This window comes from Pseudophryne corroboree, chromosome 5 (genome assembly GCF_028390025.1).
Source record: "Pseudophryne corroboree isolate aPseCor3 chromosome 5, aPseCor3.hap2, whole genome shotgun sequence".
Classification (NCBI taxonomy): Eukaryota; Metazoa; Chordata; class Amphibia; order Anura; family Myobatrachidae; genus Pseudophryne; species Pseudophryne corroboree.
The window spans coordinates 163,966,575-163,984,976 of NC_086448.1; the positions used below are offsets into that span (position 1 = coordinate 163,966,575).

Consider the following 18,402-nt stretch of genomic DNA (forward strand, 5'->3'; position numbering starts at 1 on the left):
GCACAGCGGTAAATAACGCAAATCTGTTTTTAGAAAATCTGAAATTTAGTTTAACAGATCCTGCTCCTAATTGGTAACACTCTTGGCCTGAAGACAATTTCTGCGCAGAAATAGATATAGAAACAAAGTGTACATGTGTTGAGTGAGTGTGTTTTGTATACAAAAGTTTATATAACTTTAAGGTGGAACCAAAAGGAAAGCCGGGTACTCGTCAAGGGACATACGTGTAAGTGACATATACGGTGGCCAGGGAGGCATCCCTGGTTAAATAATATTTGAGCATTAGAGTATAGCGGACCATAAGGTAAAGGTAACAAGACCAGGAGGTCAAAAGGTAACAAGACCAGGAGGTCATAAGGTAAAAAGGTCCGCTATAAAAGTCCAGTGGCACAACGCCTGGGGTGTTGGTGCAGAACCCATATAGGCCATAAGCTCTTGCTGAAGGAATCGCGGCCGGAAACATCGATTCCATTGGTCTTTCAGTACATGACAAGTAGTGCTCGTGTACTGAACGATTGGACCACACGTAATTGTGTGCAGTAGTTAGTAATCTGACCTAATACCATTAGAGTAAAGTGGTCACAAACGCTATTTGTACATTCTGACGTGATTTGTGTAATTTTTTATTTTTGGAAGGGAAGTTCGCTGGTCACTCAGGAACTATCTAACAACCCCACCTTTACTGGAAAGAGTAAGTGTCCTGCGGGTAACCCTCATATGTTCCAGTAAACTGAAGGTTCCATAGGGGCCCTGTATCGAGTACGCCAGCACCACGTCGGTGTGATCAGGTCGTATTGGTCGAGGTGGGCGAGTGAGTGGGGTACTCGGTAAACCGCCACCGCCGGCCTACTGTGGAGTAATTTGGTTGTCTGAAAAGGCTTGCTGAAAACCTTGATACAGAGATCCAAGGAGGACTAAGCAACACCTGCAGACTATGGGGGCCAGTTGCTCAGGTAGGGGGCGATCAACCCTGGTTCAGGTTGATTCTGTGAACCGACCAGTTGGGTCGGCACGATATGTAATGTGTGAAAAATATGGAATTCACACCGAATCTTTATGTGATGAATGGGAGAGAATGACTGTACAAGACAGGGACAAATTCCCAAGAATAGGTAGCTTCAGTCCAGAAGTGTTACAAAATTTAAGGAGGAGGATATGTCTCGTAAAATCAGCAAAGAGACGAATTCAGCATCATGATTATTTACAGTTATGGCACCAGGAAGGTGAGATACAGAGAGGTTTGGCTCTGGCGGCAGGATCTGGGGCAGTCAGGAAGTTGATTGCCACAGCTCCTCCCCCACCATACATTGCAGGAGAAAAGTTGATTGCGGAGAGAAACGCACTGGGTTGTAAAACACAAACTCTTAGTAACACTGTAAATGTTAATGATGTTAACCAAATAACTCATGCAAGTATTAACCCGTGCAAGATGTACCCTGTTTTGAACCTTCCTCAGGAGTGTGATCAAGAAGACGATTCAGCAACAATTTCAGCTCTCTCTCTTGCAGCCACCATAGCAGAGACCACAGTAGGCACAGCGACACCCACGAGATTAGTGAAAGCCCCTAGCGGAGGGATAGGTGAGGTCGTGTCAACGGGTAAGTACGGCACCATGCACTACACTGAAACAATTGTACCACAACAAGCTGTAGAATCTACACAGGAAGAGGCTGTTAGAATTGCTCCTGTAAGGGTAATAGCAGTTCCCAATGGAAAAACAGATGTGTCTGGAGCCACTCCCATAAGGAACATTGCCATGTACACTCCATTTTCCAGAATGGAATTAAGAACAATAGTGTCCGAATTTCCTGACCCCAGGAAGGATTTAGTTGCTAGCCAAAAATACATCAGGGATCTAGGTAACACTGTAGAACCCAACAACAAGGATTGGCAGATACTGCTAAGAGCTTGTTTACCTTCCAATGTTGATGCAACTCAATTTTTAGCTGATTGTGCATTGGATAAAGATGTACCGCTTACAGACGTGTACAACAAGGATAATGTAAAGAGGATAAATTTACAGCTAAAGGAGTATTTCCCAGCCGTTGTTAAATGGAATAAAATATTTTCCATTAAGCAAAAGGAGTCCGAAACGGCAACAGAATATTTTCACCGGGCACTATTAGAAATGGCAAAGTACACTGGTATAGAAGACATTAAGACCAACCCAAACCATCGGGAAGTAGCAGTATCTGTACTGATGGATGGTTTAAAGGAAACATTAAAGACTAGGGTTCAGACCACGCAACCGTGCTGGCGAGGTCTGTCAGTGTCCGGCTTGAGAGAGGCTGCTATTGATCACGACAGAAACATCACTAGGCACAGGGAATCGCAAAGTGATAAGTTGATGTCCGTAAGTATACAGGCGCTGACCACAAGGCAGCCTGCGTATGTACCACCGAATCCTGTGGGTAAGGCAAGTGTAATAACATGTTTTTCTTGTAACAGACCGGGACACTTTGCACGAGAATGTAGAACAAAGAATGTACAAAGGTCTTTTCAACCCCCTAGACAACAACACAACACACGACATTGGGAGCAGGGTCCACAGAGGCGGAGTTTTGAGCCACATACAGGGGAAACAAAAAGATATCCCCCAAACAGAGACTGGCATGCCTCTGGTAGCTCCCAGCTAACTCCCTCACAAGTAGTTGCTGCCAGCGGGATTCAGGGAGGTCAGCATACCCAATAGGGGTGTGGCCATACCTGTAATCTGCAGCCAGTTAAGTTGATTGCTAGTCTTGGAAACGAACCAGAAATTGCAATTAATGTAGCTGGTAAAACTTTAAACTTTCTTGTAGACACAGGGGCGGCCAAGTCAGTGATAAATTCGACAGTGGGCATGAGAACCACTGGTAGGACAATTCCAGCCATGGGAGTAACAGGAGTAGTCCAGCACTACCCTGTTAGCAAACCAGCCGAGATTACAATAGGGCCTTTGCATACCAAGCATTCCTTTTTGCTGGCTGCATCTGCACCAACTAATCTCCTGGGAAGAGACTTACTATGCAAAATGGGTTGCGTCATTTATTGTACTCCTGAAGGTGTATTCTTGGACATCCCTGAGAATCACGCTCAGGAAGTACGAGACATGTTAGACTCCCCATCAAAATTAATGTCACACACCATTATGACAAATAGGAACCCATCCCAGGTAGAAGAGATGACATCTCAGATACCAGAGTCACTTTGGACAAAAGATGGACAGGACACTGGATTAATGGCAAACGTAGCTCCAGTAGTAGTACAAGTAAAAGAAGGTAGGATAGCTCCAAAAATCCCACAGTATCCTCTGAAGCCAGAGGTGGAGTTAGGAGTTTTTCCCGTAATAGAGCGCTTGCTACAACAGGGCATTCTAGTAAGAACGTCCAGCACAGCAAATAGTCCCATCTTCCCTGTTAAAAAGAGTGGGGGGAGGGGTTACAGGCTAGTGCAGGATCTAAGGGGGATTAACAAAATAGTTGAGAGTCAGTTCCCCGTAGTGCCTAATCCAGCTGTCATCCTAATGCAAATTCCTCCCACTGCCAAATTTTTCACTGTTATTGACCTCTGCTCCGCTTTCTTTTCGGTACCTCTGCACCCTGACAGCCAATATTTGTTTGCATTCACATACAGAGGAGTCCAATACACGTGGACTCGGTTACCCCAAGGTTTCATAGATAGTCCAAGTATATTTTCTCAGGCTTTGCATGATTGTTTACAGTCTTTCCAACCAGACAGTGGATCAGTATTGATACAGTATGTGGACGATTTATTACTGTGTTCAGATTCACTGGAGGCATCCCTGAAGGATACGAAACAGCTCCTGTTTCATCTTTCAGACACAGGTCACAAGGTTTCCAAAGACAAGTTGCAATTATGCCAGACTAAGGTAAAATATTTGGGACACTGTCTAACACAAGGACTGAGACACTTGACCGCTGATAGAATCGAAGCCATTAGAGACATGACACTGCCACAAACCCAGCAACAGATCAGGACGTTTTTAGGAATGTGTGGGTATTGCCGTAATTGGATCCCAGGGTTTTCCATATTGGCACTACCTTTGCAGGAAATGGTCTCCTCAAACAAATCTGATCGGATTTCGCATACAGACGAATCTGAAACAGCATTTGAGAGACTCAAACAGTGCCTAACGCAGGCACCAGCACTAGGTATGCCAGACTATGGGAAACCCTTTGAACTATACGGAACAGAAAGTGCTGGGTGCGCAGCAGGTGTACTAACACAAAAACACGGTGATGCCAGCAGGCCAATTGCATACTACAGCGCCCAGCTAGATACGGTAGCGCGATCCCTCCCCACATGCTTGCGTAGCGTTGCGGCAATAGCATTGCTAGTAACAAAAAGCGAAGATGTCGTGCTAGGCCACAACCTCACAATCCATACACCGCATGCGGTATCTGCCTTATTGAATTCTGCCCAAACCAGACACGTCTCATCTGCAAGGTTTACAAGATGGGAATTGGCATTAATGGCCCCAGTAAACATCACCATAAGGAGATGCAGCGCATTAAATCCTGCAACATTTCTCCCAGGTGTGCCTGGTCAGACACAAAGGGTGGAAGGTGAGAGTGATGGGGAAGGAGGATTTAATGCAAAGGGAGATACACATGATTGTATGGAATATTTGACCCAAAATTTTACCGCAAGGCCTGACATCAGTGACAATCCACTGGAAGATGCAGAACTCACGTTCTACACGGATGGTAGTTGTCACAGACAGTCAGACTCGGGAGACTTGTGTACTGGATACGCAGTCGTAGATGACCAAGACACCATAGAAGCGGAACCGCTAGGCCCACCTCACTCAGCCCAGGTTGCTGAACTGGTCGCCCTAACCAGAGCATGTGAATTGGCTAAGGGTAAGTCAGCCAATATCTACACCGATTCCAGATACGCGTTCGGGGTAGTCCATGATTTCGGAGCCCTATGGCGGCTCAGAAATTTCATGACGGCAGCTGGTACACCGATAGCGCATGCAGCTCACATAAAAAGGCTTCTAACAGCGATACAGGAACCCGACAGAGTGGCTGTTATCAAATGTAAAGCACATACATATAGCCAAGACCCAGTATCCCTTGGTAACAGCCGAGCAGACGAAGCTGCAAAGCTTGCAGCTGCTACCCCCATACGGACAGACACCACACAACTGATGGTATTTAATACCATCAACACACGAAAGTTGTGTGAAATGCAGAATTTGTGTTCCACTCAGGAGAGAGCAGTCTGGAAGGCAAAGGGATATGGCCAGGAGTCCTCAGGGCTCTGGACGGATGGACATGGTAAACCAGTGGCCCCCAGGGCATACCTTCCGTGTCTGGCTGAAGCAGCTCACGGGCTGACTCATCTAGGCAGGGAGGGGATGTGCAAATTGGTAAGAGCATACTGGTGCGCCCCAGGATTCTCCTCTCATGCTAGTAAAAGAGCAATGTCATGCCTTACCTGTCTGAGAAAGAATATTGGAAAGGCAATACCTACAGAACCATCCCATATCCCACCTGCCGGCGGCCCTTTCCAAGTAATACAAATTGACTTCATTCAATTGCCCCCATGTAGAAATTTAAAGTATGTACTTGTCTGTATAGATGTTTTCTCGAATTGGGTCGAAGCTTTTCCAGCAGCTACAAATACCGCTATGTTTACAGCTAAGAAAATTGTGCAGGAATTTGTATGTAGATATGGTATCCCTAGAATCATTGAAAGTGATAGGGGTACCCATTTTACAGGTGATGTCTTTCAAGGAATGTGTAAATTGATGGGTATTGATAGCAAGCTGCACACTCCGTACCGTCCACAGGCGAGTGCGAAGGTCGAAAGAGTGAACAGCACTATTAAAAATAAATTGAGTAAAGTAATGGCAGAGACAGGATTGACGTGGCCAGAAGCTTTACCCATTGTTTTGTATAGCATCAGAACCACTCCCAGGTCCCCTCTTAATCTGTCCCCTTTTGAAATCTTGTTTGGTCGACAACCGCATGTCATGATTAACCCTCAGGATGATTTGAAATGTAACAATGAAGTAACTGTAAAGTACTTGATTAACATGAGTAAACAGTTGAGGAATCAAAATGATAATCTGAAGTTGGTGATTCCTGATTTACCAGATAGTAATTGTCATGACATTGAACCTGGGGATTATGTAATGATACGAAATTTTCTACGCTCAGGTTGTCTTATTGATAGATGGGAAGGACCATACCAGGTCTTATTGACTAGCACCACAGCATTGAAGGTTGCTGAGAGAGAGACTTGGGTCCATTCATCCCACTGCAAGAAGGTTGCTGATCCAGAGAAGTCCCGTGATAAGGAACAGACGGTAGAGGTTGTATCACTGGAGTGTCTGTTCCAGGAGGACTGAGGCGGCACCTGAGCCTTGAAGACCGGAAGCAGTTGTCGACTCCCCTCTCCCTTTTATTGTTTTTCTCCACTTCCCATCCCCTCTCCCTTAAAAATTTCTGTTTCCCCCTTCTCAATCTTCTCCATTTCCTCCTCAAAGATGGACTTGCCCAAAGAGACTGTGATCCGGATTTTGATGTTGACCATGATGTTGACCAGAGCAGTCTATTCCGGCGAGAGTACCATAGAGGTCGAGAGAGGTTCTGGAATGGGTTCCGATTATGATGATGGAGGCGTAGTTTTCCAAGATCAACCAATCCAACAAGCAAAGGCGAGTATCAGAAAACGATCCGATAGAAGAAATTGTGATGGATTGTTAGCTGAGGAAAATTGTATCTGTAGGCTCTGTGATAATCTGGTTGAAGATGGATGCATAAAGAAATGCCAATCTAGTTTTAATATCCATATAGACCGGCATCCATTGAGTGACTATCACTCCTTAGTGGGTAACGTGTTAAACCAAACAGATTGTTGGGTATGCTCTCAAGTACCTCAGGGTCACAGTAAATCAGGGCTAGTACCATTTCCTTTAACGTTAGGGGAGGTACTTGAGCTAAGTGGTGGGAGACCGGTGGACCGGAGGTTTAACATCTCCAGCCCTCCTAGTTTGAAGCTCCACCAATACCATGTGGATAGGTCCCTCATATGTTTTAACATCTCCAATCCCAGAAAACCGGGAAATTGGGAAGTGTCATGGAGCAACCTTACCATGACCTTTTCACACAGAGCAGATAGAATGCCTACAGATACAGAGCTCGTACGCCACATAGCCAGTAGAGGAAAATCTTTCCGGTATCGATATACCTTAGGAAATAGGATTACTAAAGTTGGAGAGGTATCACCAGGATACTGTGCACATATCGTACAAACCGATACGTGCATTAAGCAGTTGGAAGAATTAGGGTCAGGAGATTTCACCTGGAAGGTTTGTAACATGGTCATGTCCTTCTCCGTCCCTTATGTTCTCCCCGATGATGCATATTTCATATGCGGGAGAAAGGCGTACAAGTGGCTAGCCCCAAACTCTGAAGGATTGTGTTATATTGGAAAAGTATTGCCCGAAGTGATGACTGTTACACATGACAAAATGAAGGACATACACCGTGGTGCCCAAGCTCCTTATACTCACACTCATTACGAACACCGAGTTAAAAGACAACTGTCAGAAAGGTTAGAGCATCCGGCCTCTGATCTTATCCATGAATCCACCGGGATTCAGGTTCTGGTAGCGTTAGATTTCACTCGTACCGCTCGAGGAGTGATGAATTATAGATACATTTCCGCACTCGCCAATTTGTTAGATAATATCACTGAAATGTATGATGACACGTTTAGATACACTGGAAGAGAACTTCAAGCTTATAAAACAGAACTAGTTCAGCATAGGATGGTTCTTAATTATCTTACAGCAGTAACAGGCGGATATTGTGTTACATTGGCAACACAGTACGGCATAAAGTGTTGCACGTATATCACCAATAGCACCGAGGATCCGGTAGAGGTCATAGACCAAAAGATGGATGATATTCTGCAATTAAAGTGGGAATTTCGTCGAAAACACAATCTCACCCTTGCTGCTGTAGGTAATGAGCTGACTGGTTGGGTGTCATGGTTGAACCCGCGAAATTGGTTCTCCGGTTTGGGAGAGTGGGCTCAAGGAGTCATAATGGATGTTGGAAAGTTTCTACTGTGTATTTTGGGTGTCGTTATATCGTTTGGATTGATATTTAGATGCGGGCAGGCTTTGATGAGGTGTAAACAAAGTACGAAAGTGATGAGCTTGAGGAGTGAGGAAACTGTAATTAACCTGGATTTGATTTATGACCCAATGCTAGAAACCATGACGTAATGATGTAATGAGTATACGGTCCGTCTTTCACCCATTTCTATGTTTTCCTCCGAGGTACAAAGACCCACGTAGACGAAGGATTTGATGAGCCAAGGGGCCGACAACGGAAAGATGGAAAGAAGAAGAGCAGACGACCTGATATACAAGATTTTGATGGACAATGCCATGGGTACCCCAGTTTCCCTAGGAACTTTAAAATCACGCTAGCCCAACATTTTTTGTAAATCCATGGACGTTGTTTGCTTTACTCACGATTTATGAGCAAAAGCACAAAGAAGAAGACTCCAATCAACCGACACCAATCAAGACCTCAATCGACGAATGTACATTTCCCTGACATAGAATACCATTGCATTTTCCATAAGTGTTCTCTATCTTCATCTCTACAACCCTCAGGTAATGACACACATAGACGATAGGGAATTCAGGCACAGATATCAGCAACCACATACCTCCCCCATCCATGTATCATCAACTAAAATGTGCATCCCCATTTTTGTTACAACTACAGCCGAAATGAGCTCGGTAAAGTTTGACAGCCCATCCACAGACCTGTACCACAGGATAAGAAGGAATTCAAATGTATACTTCGCAATACCTCGAAGCTTGATTTACCACACGTACGGCACGATGATACATGACCCTCCAAACATGGACTCATACACACATGCTTCTGCTTTCTCACTAGGTCATACCCTCTTCACACCTTCTCCTCTCTCCTCCCCTACCCAACCATGGAAATCAATTAACCCCTGACTTACATTTTTCTCCTTAAATGTTTTGTGGCAGTTATTATTGACTGCCAAAGGGTGGACTGTCAAAGTCAGAAAAAAATGTCTCAATGCACGTTGCCATATTTGCACCGCACACTGGTCCGTGCTGCGCATGCGTATGCTCTCCCGTGGAAGCGCATACCCGCAATAGCGTGCACTCGCACGCGCAGTATGCGCATTTACGGTAGAGTTTATGTGATCGTAGCGTGCGACTCATTAGTTACAAATGTTCACAATTAATGTAGTTTATAGATCATGATCCCTTTGATAGTTTCTGTAAGTTTGGTTAAAGTACAATGTCCCAGAGCTGAGGAATCCCTCTTTGCATCGTACGAAGGGTCTAACAGGAATCATATTGCAGTGTTTGGTACCCATCGGAAGAGTATTTAATTAGCAATATTCCGGTGTTGGTTTGGAGCGTATTAATCGCTCGTGCGAATAGTTATGGACATAAGAAGTTTATGTCCATTTCTATGATTTACACATACTCAGGTATGCGGCGGGAAACCCAGTTTCCCACCCACCTGAGCTGTTGGAAATCGTCACAGCCCACCTGTATGAATCACCCTATGACCTTTTGTTATGATGCAGGGCCGAATTCCTTCGGCCAATGGACAATGGGATTGTAGGGACTAGGAGATTGCATTGTGTGTGGGGCATAAATAGGCAGGCCGACCATATCCAAACTCACTCTCTCATCAACGGTTATCTGCTGATAATCGGGAGCTGGATATCGAGGCGCTGGCGATCATACCCTTTGTGCGTAAGTTCTCTCCATAATCATTGTCTTTCTGCGAGCCAATTTCTCTCTCTCTCTATCTCTCTCTCTCCTCTTTTCTCTTAAATACCTTATAGTATTATAGTATGGTATTGTATTTCATTTAGGTCAGCGTAGTATTGTCTTATTGTATTTATTGTTTAGTTCTGTGGTTAGGAGGTCTCTGTTATATTGTAGCGTATCATATGTACTGTTATCCCCTTTTACAAGTATATTAGATATAATACAGTTAATAGGCTTTGGAAACCTAAACCAGTATCAGTGTATTTACTATAGTGTTAAGTGTTCACTTGAGCGTCGGTGACGCTCAATCAGCTTTGTAGTTAGTCAGGTTACACAAGGTTGCATTTACACCCTGTACTCACATTAAGGTATTCTGTGTGTTTCATCGGTATAAGGTTTAACATAAAGGTATAGTGTTGTGAGCGTCTGCATCGCTGGTGACCTCCTCGTGGTCTCTAGCGTACGCTACGTTACAGCGAATCTTTCCCCTAGACATAACCAATAACGTGTCCTGTGATCCCTGGGCCGTGAGCGAACGTGACGCCTGAACGTCTCGCCTACGGCTGAGCGATCGTTACGCAACTAGCGTACCATTACGGTACTTCTTAAGTAAACAGCGTACAGTGTTCTTAGCTTCATAAAGGGTTGTTTATACGACAAAGGAATTTAGCATTGTCATCCCCTTTATATATCAAATATCCCATGCATTCCTTTCCCATTGATGTACACTATATATGCGTAATGTTATCTAGTAGATAACACAAATTAATATGGGAACATGTCTGAACTTCGAATGACAAGGGCTAGAAGCAATGAGCACAGAGTAGATTAAAGCAAGAAAATTGGCTTCACATAAATACACCATGACTAAACACTGAAATAGGGACTTATTAAACCCCAGTAAGGGAACAGTTATTTTTATTTTTTTGCATCAAATCACAATTTAATTTAGCCATTAAAATTGACCCATTCTATACAAAAGCATATCCTACGTCTGCACAGGGATTGTACCGCTCATGATCACTCTGATACTTCTAGTAAGAAGCAAGGGGGTCTAGTCATGAAGCAGTGAAAAGAGTGGAGAAGTGAGCCTGTGGAGAAGTTGCCCATGGCAACCAATCAGCTGCTCCGTACAACTGAATAGTATGCAAATTATAAATGTTACTTCAATGCTGATTGGTTGCCATGGGCACTTCTCCACTGACTCACTTCGCCACACTTTACACGGCTTCATGAATAGACCCCAAGATCAGGTGCAAAGGAAGAAGCCACATCATTATTTTCAGTCTATAATGATGATCTGTAGCAGAGAATGGATGGACCTCCAGGTGCTACTATGTAGTTACCTCCCCAGAAAGCTTAAAAAACACACGTCTGAGTAGGCTAAAGTATATATCAGGTGGCACATTAAAGTGGAAATACTTTTTACCAATAAGTCCCTCTCTAGAACTGAAATAATGTCATCTGGGGCCCAGGGTCCTGTGGTCTTGGAAAGTATGCATTCCCACCATTGTGAGTAAAGGTTTCTTCTCCAAGTATAGAAGCCTGGAGAAATCTAAAAGCAGACAGGTGGGGCTAAAGGATTGTGACTTAGTGGACTGAATAAGGAGATGGCCGCCCGGTTAGCAATGTTTACAATAAAGACTGTATCCTTTACGACCTTTCCAGAAAGGCAATGCTGTTCATGGGCACTGGACTCCTAGTTTAAGTCAGTATAAATAAATGCTGGCGTTGAAAGAAAATATAAACTTACCTACACCAACAAAAATATGGGAAGGGTGGGTGTTATCAGGTAAAAATGAGGAACTTCATACTTAGAAAATATTAAATTGATCTATAGGCCAGTTAAACATGGCTCCAAATTAAAAAAAAAAAAAAAAAAAGTGGGAAATATTAAATTCAATATTTTGAAGACATTTCATCTTGGTTTTGATAGGTAATCTGCGGTCACAGGTTAAATTCATTTTATTATGTAGATCGTGTACCTCTTGCTCCCCAGCGCCCAGCAGCACAAGGGGGGGAACTGCATCACTAGCTCCTTGTCTAACAGGATGCGAGTCTTGGAAAACACCACCCTGCATTACTGTTATGTACTGGATAATTCATCCACTTATTACATTGTAGGAGGGAAGAGGCAATGTTGTAGACTCTATTAGTGTGGTAACTTTTAGATCAATATACATAATGCATATGTTAACAAACACATTATATGTAAGTTTAACATATTTGAAATATTTCTTAAGATTCATTATTTCCTAATACACTAAACTCATGAAATTTAATTTAATTTAGGGGGTGCACAATATAGAGCCAGCCATTTAATATAAGGGGTGCTCAATACAGAGCCAGTCATTTAATATAGTTGGTGCTCAATACAGAGCCAGTCATTTAATATAGGGGGTGCACAATACAGAGCCAGCCATTTAATATAGGGGGTGCTCAATACAGAGTCAGTCATTTAATTTAAGGGGTGCTCAATACAAAGCCAGTCATTTAATATAGTTGGTGCACAATACAGAGCCAGCCATTTAATATAAGGGGTGCGCAATACAGAGCCAGTCATTTAATATAGGGGGTGCGCAATGCAGATCTCAGTCTCTGCAGGCCAAGGGGTAGATCTACTGAAGTGCATTGCATGTTTATAGAATTGGAGAGGTTGTGCATAGCAACCAATCATATTCTAGCAATTATCTTCTAGAAGGCTCTAGATAATGATAGGTAGAATCTCCACTTCTATAAACCTGTGATTTAATAAATATACCCCACAATTATACACTACTGTATATACCCCAGTCCATGATGGTAAAGGTGCAATGTGTCTCCCTATAACCGGGAAGGCAGCTACAAACTTCATACCAATACGTCTACAAGCCGTGCTTAAAGTAGTTACAGATCTGACTCCTTGATGCTACAATGACACAAATAACCAATAATCTGGTATCCTATACTAAAGTAGCACATAATAGGTACTATACCAGAACATGCTATGGCAATATAGGCCACTAAAATAAGCTAGAGGTGACAAGAAAGTCACCGCCTGGGATCTCAGAGAATGGCTCTAAGCTTAACATCTTACTGCCAAGAGAGCTATTGTGCAGTGCTGAATGTTCTCAGATAAGTATGCAAAGACGCTTGTGTAAAAATAGAAATATAGAAATCTGTTAAAGGAGGTTGGTTTGGGAATGTTCCAAGAAGTTTAGGGCTACCTCGATTACGTAAATCAATCTGTTGATAGATCTTTAATTCTCCTTTCTACTGCATATTCATAGAGTACATGCTTATAAAAATAAGATTTTACTCACCGGTAAATCTATTTCTCGTAGTCCGTAGTGGATGCTGGGAACTCCGTAAGGACCATGGGGAATAGCGGCTCCGCAGGAGACTGGGCACAACTAAAGAAAGCTTTAGGACTACCTGGTGTGCACTGGCTCCTCCCACTATGACCCTCCTCCAGACCTCAGTTAGGATACTGTGCCCGGAAGAGCTGACACAATAAGGAAGGATTTTGAATCCCGGGTAAGACTCATACCAGCCACACCAATCACACCGTATAACTCGTGATATTATACCCAGTTAACAGTATGAAATATAACTGAGCCTCACTAACAGATGGCTCTTAACAATAACCCTTTAGTTAAGCAATAACTATATACAAGTATTGCAGACAATCCGCACTTGGGATGGGCGCCCAGCATCCACTACGGACTACGAGAAATAGATTTACCGGTGAGTAAAATCTTATTTTCTCTGACGTCCTAGTGGATGCTGGGAACTCCGTAAGGACCATGGGGATTATACCAAAGCTCCCAAACGGGCGGGAGAGTGCGGATGACTCTGCAGCACCGAATGAGCAAACTCAAGGTCCTCCTCAGCCAGGGTATCAAACTTGCAGACTTTTTCAAAATTGTTTGAACCTGACCAAGTAACAGCTCAGCAAAGTTGTAAAGCCGAGACGCCTCAGGCAGCCGCCCAAGAAGAGCCCACTTTCCTCGTGGAATGGGCTTTTACAGATTTAGGGTGCGGCAGTCCAGCCGCAGAATGTGCAAGTTGAATCGTGCTACAGATCCAGCGAGCAATAGTCTGCTTAGAAGCAGGAGCACCCAGCTTGTTGGGTGCATACAGGATAAATAGCGAGTCAGTTTTCCTGGCTCCAGCCGTCCTGGAAACATATTTTCAGGGCCCTGACTACGTCCAGTAACTTGGAGTCCTCCAAGTCCCACGTAGCCGCAGGCACCACAATAGGTTGGTTCACATGAAAAGCTGATACCACCTTAGGAAGGAATTGGGAACGAGTCCTCAATTCCGCCCTATCCATATGAAAATCAGATAAGGGCTTTTGCATGACAAAACCGCCAATTCTGATACACGCCTGGCCGACGCCAAGGCCAATCGCATGACCACTTTCCACGTGAGGTATTTTAGCTCTATGGATTTAAGTGGCTCAACCCAATGCGACTTCAGGAAATCCCACACCACGTTGAGATCCCACGGTGCCACTAGAGGTACAAACGGGGGCTGAATATGCAGCACTCCCTTAACAAAAGTCTGAACTTCAGGCAGTGAAGCCAGTTCTTTTTGGAAGAAAATGTACAGAGCCGAAATCTGGACCTTAATGGAACCCAATTTTAGGCCCGTAGTCACTCCTGACTGTAGGAAGTGCAGAAATCGACCCAGTTGAAATTCCTCCGTTGGGGCCTTCCTGGCCTCACACCAAGCAACATATTTTTGCCATATGCGGTGATAATCTTTTGCGATCACATCTTTCCTAGCCTTAATTTTTTCAGCGTAGGAATGACCTCCTCCGGAATGCCTTTTTCCTTTAGGATCCGGTGTTCAACCGCCATGCCGTCAAACACAGCCGTGGTAATTCTTGGAACAGGCAGGGCCCCTGCTGCAGCAGGTCCTGTCTGAGCGGCAGAGGCCATGGGTCCTCTGAGATCATTTCTTGAAGTTCTGGGTACCAAACTCTTCTTGGCCAATCCGGAACCACGAGTATAGTTTCTACTCCTCTCCTTCTTAGTATTCTCAATACCTTGGGTATGAGAGGCAAAGGAAGGAACACATACACCGACTGGTACACCCACGGTGTTACCAGAGCGTCCACAGCTATCGCCTGAGGGTCCCTTGACCTGGCGCAATATCTTTTTAGCTTTTTGTTGAGGCGTGACGCCATCACGTCACCTGTGGCCTTTCCCAACGGTGTACAATCATTTTGAAGACTTCTGGATGAAGTCCCCACTCTCCCGGGTGGAGGTCGTGCCTGCTGAGAAAGTCTGCTTCCCAGTTGTCCACTCCGGGAATGAACACTGTTGACAGTGCTAAGACATGATTTTCCGCCCATCGGAAAATCCTTGTGGCTTATGCCATCACCATCCTGCTTCTTGTGCCGCCCTGCTGGTTTACATGGGCGACCGCCGTGATGTTGTCTATCAGCACCGGCTGGTGTTGAAGCAGGGGTCTAGCCTGACTTAGGGCATTGTGAATGGCCCTTAGTCCCAGAATATTTATGTGTAGGGAAGTCTCCTGACTTGACCATAGTCCTTGGAAGTTTCTTCCCTGTGTGACTGCCCCCCAGCCTCGAAGGCTGGCATCTGTGGTCACCAGGACCCAGTCCTGTATGCCGAATCTGCGGCCCTCTAGAAGATGAGCACTCTGCAGCCACCACAACAGCGACACCCTGGCCCTTGGAGACAGGGTTATCAGCCGATGCATCTGAAGATGCGACCCGGACCTCTTGTCCAACAGGTCCCATTGCATGGAACCTACCGAATGGAATTTCTTCGTAAGAAGCTACCATCTTTCCTAGGACTCGCGTGCATTGATGCACCGACCCTGTATTTGTATTAGGAGGTCTCTGACTAGAGATGACAACTCCTTGGCCTTCTCCTCCGGGAGAAACCCTTTTTCCTGTTCTGTGTCCAGAACCATACCCAGGAACAGTAGACGCGTCGTAGGAACCAGCTGCGACTTTGGACTATTCAGAATCCAGCCGTGCTGTTGTAGCACTTCCCGAGATAGTGCTACTCCGACGAACAACTGCTCCCTGGACCTCGCCTTTATAAGGAGATCGTCCAAGTACGGGATAATTATAACTCCCTTTTTTCGAAGGAGTATCAATATTTCGGCCATTACCTTGGTAAATACCCTCGGTGCCGGGGACAGACCAACGGCAACGTCTGGAATTGGTAATGACAGTCCTGTACCACAATTTTGAGGTACTCCTGGTGAGGAGGGTAAATGGGGACATGCAGGTAAGCATCCTTGATGTCCTGTGATACCATGTAATGCCCTTCGTCCAGGCTTGCAATAACCGCCCTGAGCGATTCCATTTTGAACTTGAACCTTCGTATATAAGTGTTCAAGGATCTCAATTTTAGAATGGGTCTCACCGAACAGTCTGGTTTCGGTACCACAAACATTGTGGAATAGTAACCCCGGCCTTGTTGAAGGAGGGGTACCGTGATTATCACCTGCTGGAAGTACAGCTTGTGAATTGTCGCCAGTACTACCTCTCCTCAAGGGCAGTAGGGAAGACTGATTTGAGGTAACGGCGAGGGGGAGTCGCCCCGAAACTCCAGCTTGTATCCCTGTGATACTACTTGCAAAACCCAGGGAACCACCTGTGAGCAAGCCCACTGGTCGCTGAAGTTCCCGAGACGCGCCCCCACCGCACCTGGCTCCACCTGTGGAGCCCCAGCGTTATGCAGCGGACTCAGGAAGATTTTTGATCCTGGGAACTGGCTGTCTGGTGCAGCTTTTTCCCTCTTCCCTTGTCTCTGTGCAGAAAGGAAGCGCCTTTGACCCGCTCGCTTTTCTGAAGCCGAAAGGACTGTACCTGATAATATGGTGCTTTCTTAGGCTGTGAGGAACCTGAGGTAAAATATTTTCTTCCCAGCTGTTGCTGTGGATACGAGGTCCCAGAGACCATCCCCAAACAATTCCTCACCCTCATAAGGCAGAATCTCCATGTGCCTTTTAAAGCCAGCATCACCTGTCCACTGCCGGGTCCCTAATACCCTCCTGGCAGAATGGACATTGCATTAACTTTGAATGCCAGCCGGCAAATATCCCTCTGTGCATCCCTCATATATAAGACGACGTCTTTAATATGCTCTATAGTTAGCAAAATAGTATCCCTGTCTAGGGTATCAATATTATCTGACAGGGTATCAGACCATGCTGCAGCAGCACTATCCATGCTGAGGCAATTGCAGGTCTCAGTATAGTACCTGAGTGTGTATATACAGACTTCAGGATAGCCTCCTGCTTTTTATCAGCAGGTTCCTTCAAAGTGGCCGTATCCTAAGACGGCAGTGCCACCTTTTTTGACAAACGTGTGAGCGCCTTATCCACCCTAGGGGATATCTCCCAACGTGACCTATCCTCTGGAGGGAAAGGGTACGCCATCAGTAACTTTTTAGAAATTACCAGTTTTTTATCGGGGGAACCCACGCTTCATTCACTCATCTGATGGGGGAACAAAACACTGGCTGCTTTTTCTCCCCAAACATAAACCCCCCCCCCTTTTTTTTTTTTTGTGGTACTTGGGTTAATGTCAGAAATGTGTAACACATTTTTCATTGCCGAGTGCAACGGATGTTCCTAGTGGATTGTGTATATGTCTCAACCTCGTCGACACTGGAGTCAGACTCCGTGTCGACATCTGTATCTGCCATCTGAGGTAGCGGCCGTTTTTGAGCCCCTGATGGCCTTTGAGACGCCTGGGCAGGCGCGGGCTGAAAAGCCGGCTGTCCCATAGCTGTTACGTCATTCAGCCCTTTACATAAGGAGTTGACACTGTCGGTTAATACCTTCCACTTATCCATCCACTCTGGTGTCGGCCCCACAGGGCATCGGCATCTGCTCCGCCTCCACGTAACCTTCCTCCTCAAACATGTCGACACAGCCGTACCGACACACCGCACACACACAGGGAATGCTCTGACTGAGGACAGGATACCACAAAGTCCTTTGGGGAGACAGAGAGAGAGTATGCCAGCACACACCAGAGTGCTATATAATGCAGGGATTAACACTATAACCGAGTGATTTTTCCCCCAATAGCTGCTTGTATACACAATATTGCGCCTAAATTTAGTGCCCCCCCCTCTCTTTTTAACCCTTTGAGCCTGAAAACTACAGGGGAGAGCCTGGGGAGCTGTCTTCCAGCTGCACTGTGAAGAAAAAATGGCGCCAGTGTGCTGAGGGAGATAGCCCCGCCCCTTTTTCGGCGGACTTTTCTCCCGCTTTTTTTATGGATTCTTGCAGGGGTATTTATCACATATATAGCCTCTGGGACTATATATTGTGATTTTTTTGCCAGCCAAGGTCTTAATATTGCTGCTCAGGGCGCCCCCCCCCCACCCCCAGCCCAAACTATCTTCAGTCAGGTAGGTTCGCTTCTTCTCCCCTTAGTCCCTCGTAGCAGTGAGTCTGTTGCCAGCAGATCTCACTGAAAATAAAAAACCTAAAATATACTTTCTTTTCTAGGAGCTCAGGAGAGCCCCTAGTGTGCATCCAGCTCAGCCCGGCACAAGATTCTAACTGAGGTCTGGAGGAGGGTCATAGTGGGAGGAGCCAGTGCACACCAGGTAGTCCTA

General features: G+C 45.3%; 1 protein-coding gene across 8 annotated transcripts in view; it reads right to left on the minus strand.

Moving 5' to 3' along the window:
• The window catches only part of PRKAG2 (protein kinase AMP-activated non-catalytic subunit gamma 2), a 656,600-nt gene that overhangs the window by 30,191 nt on the left and 608,007 nt on the right, over positions 1–18,402 (minus strand). The window lies entirely within an intron of this gene.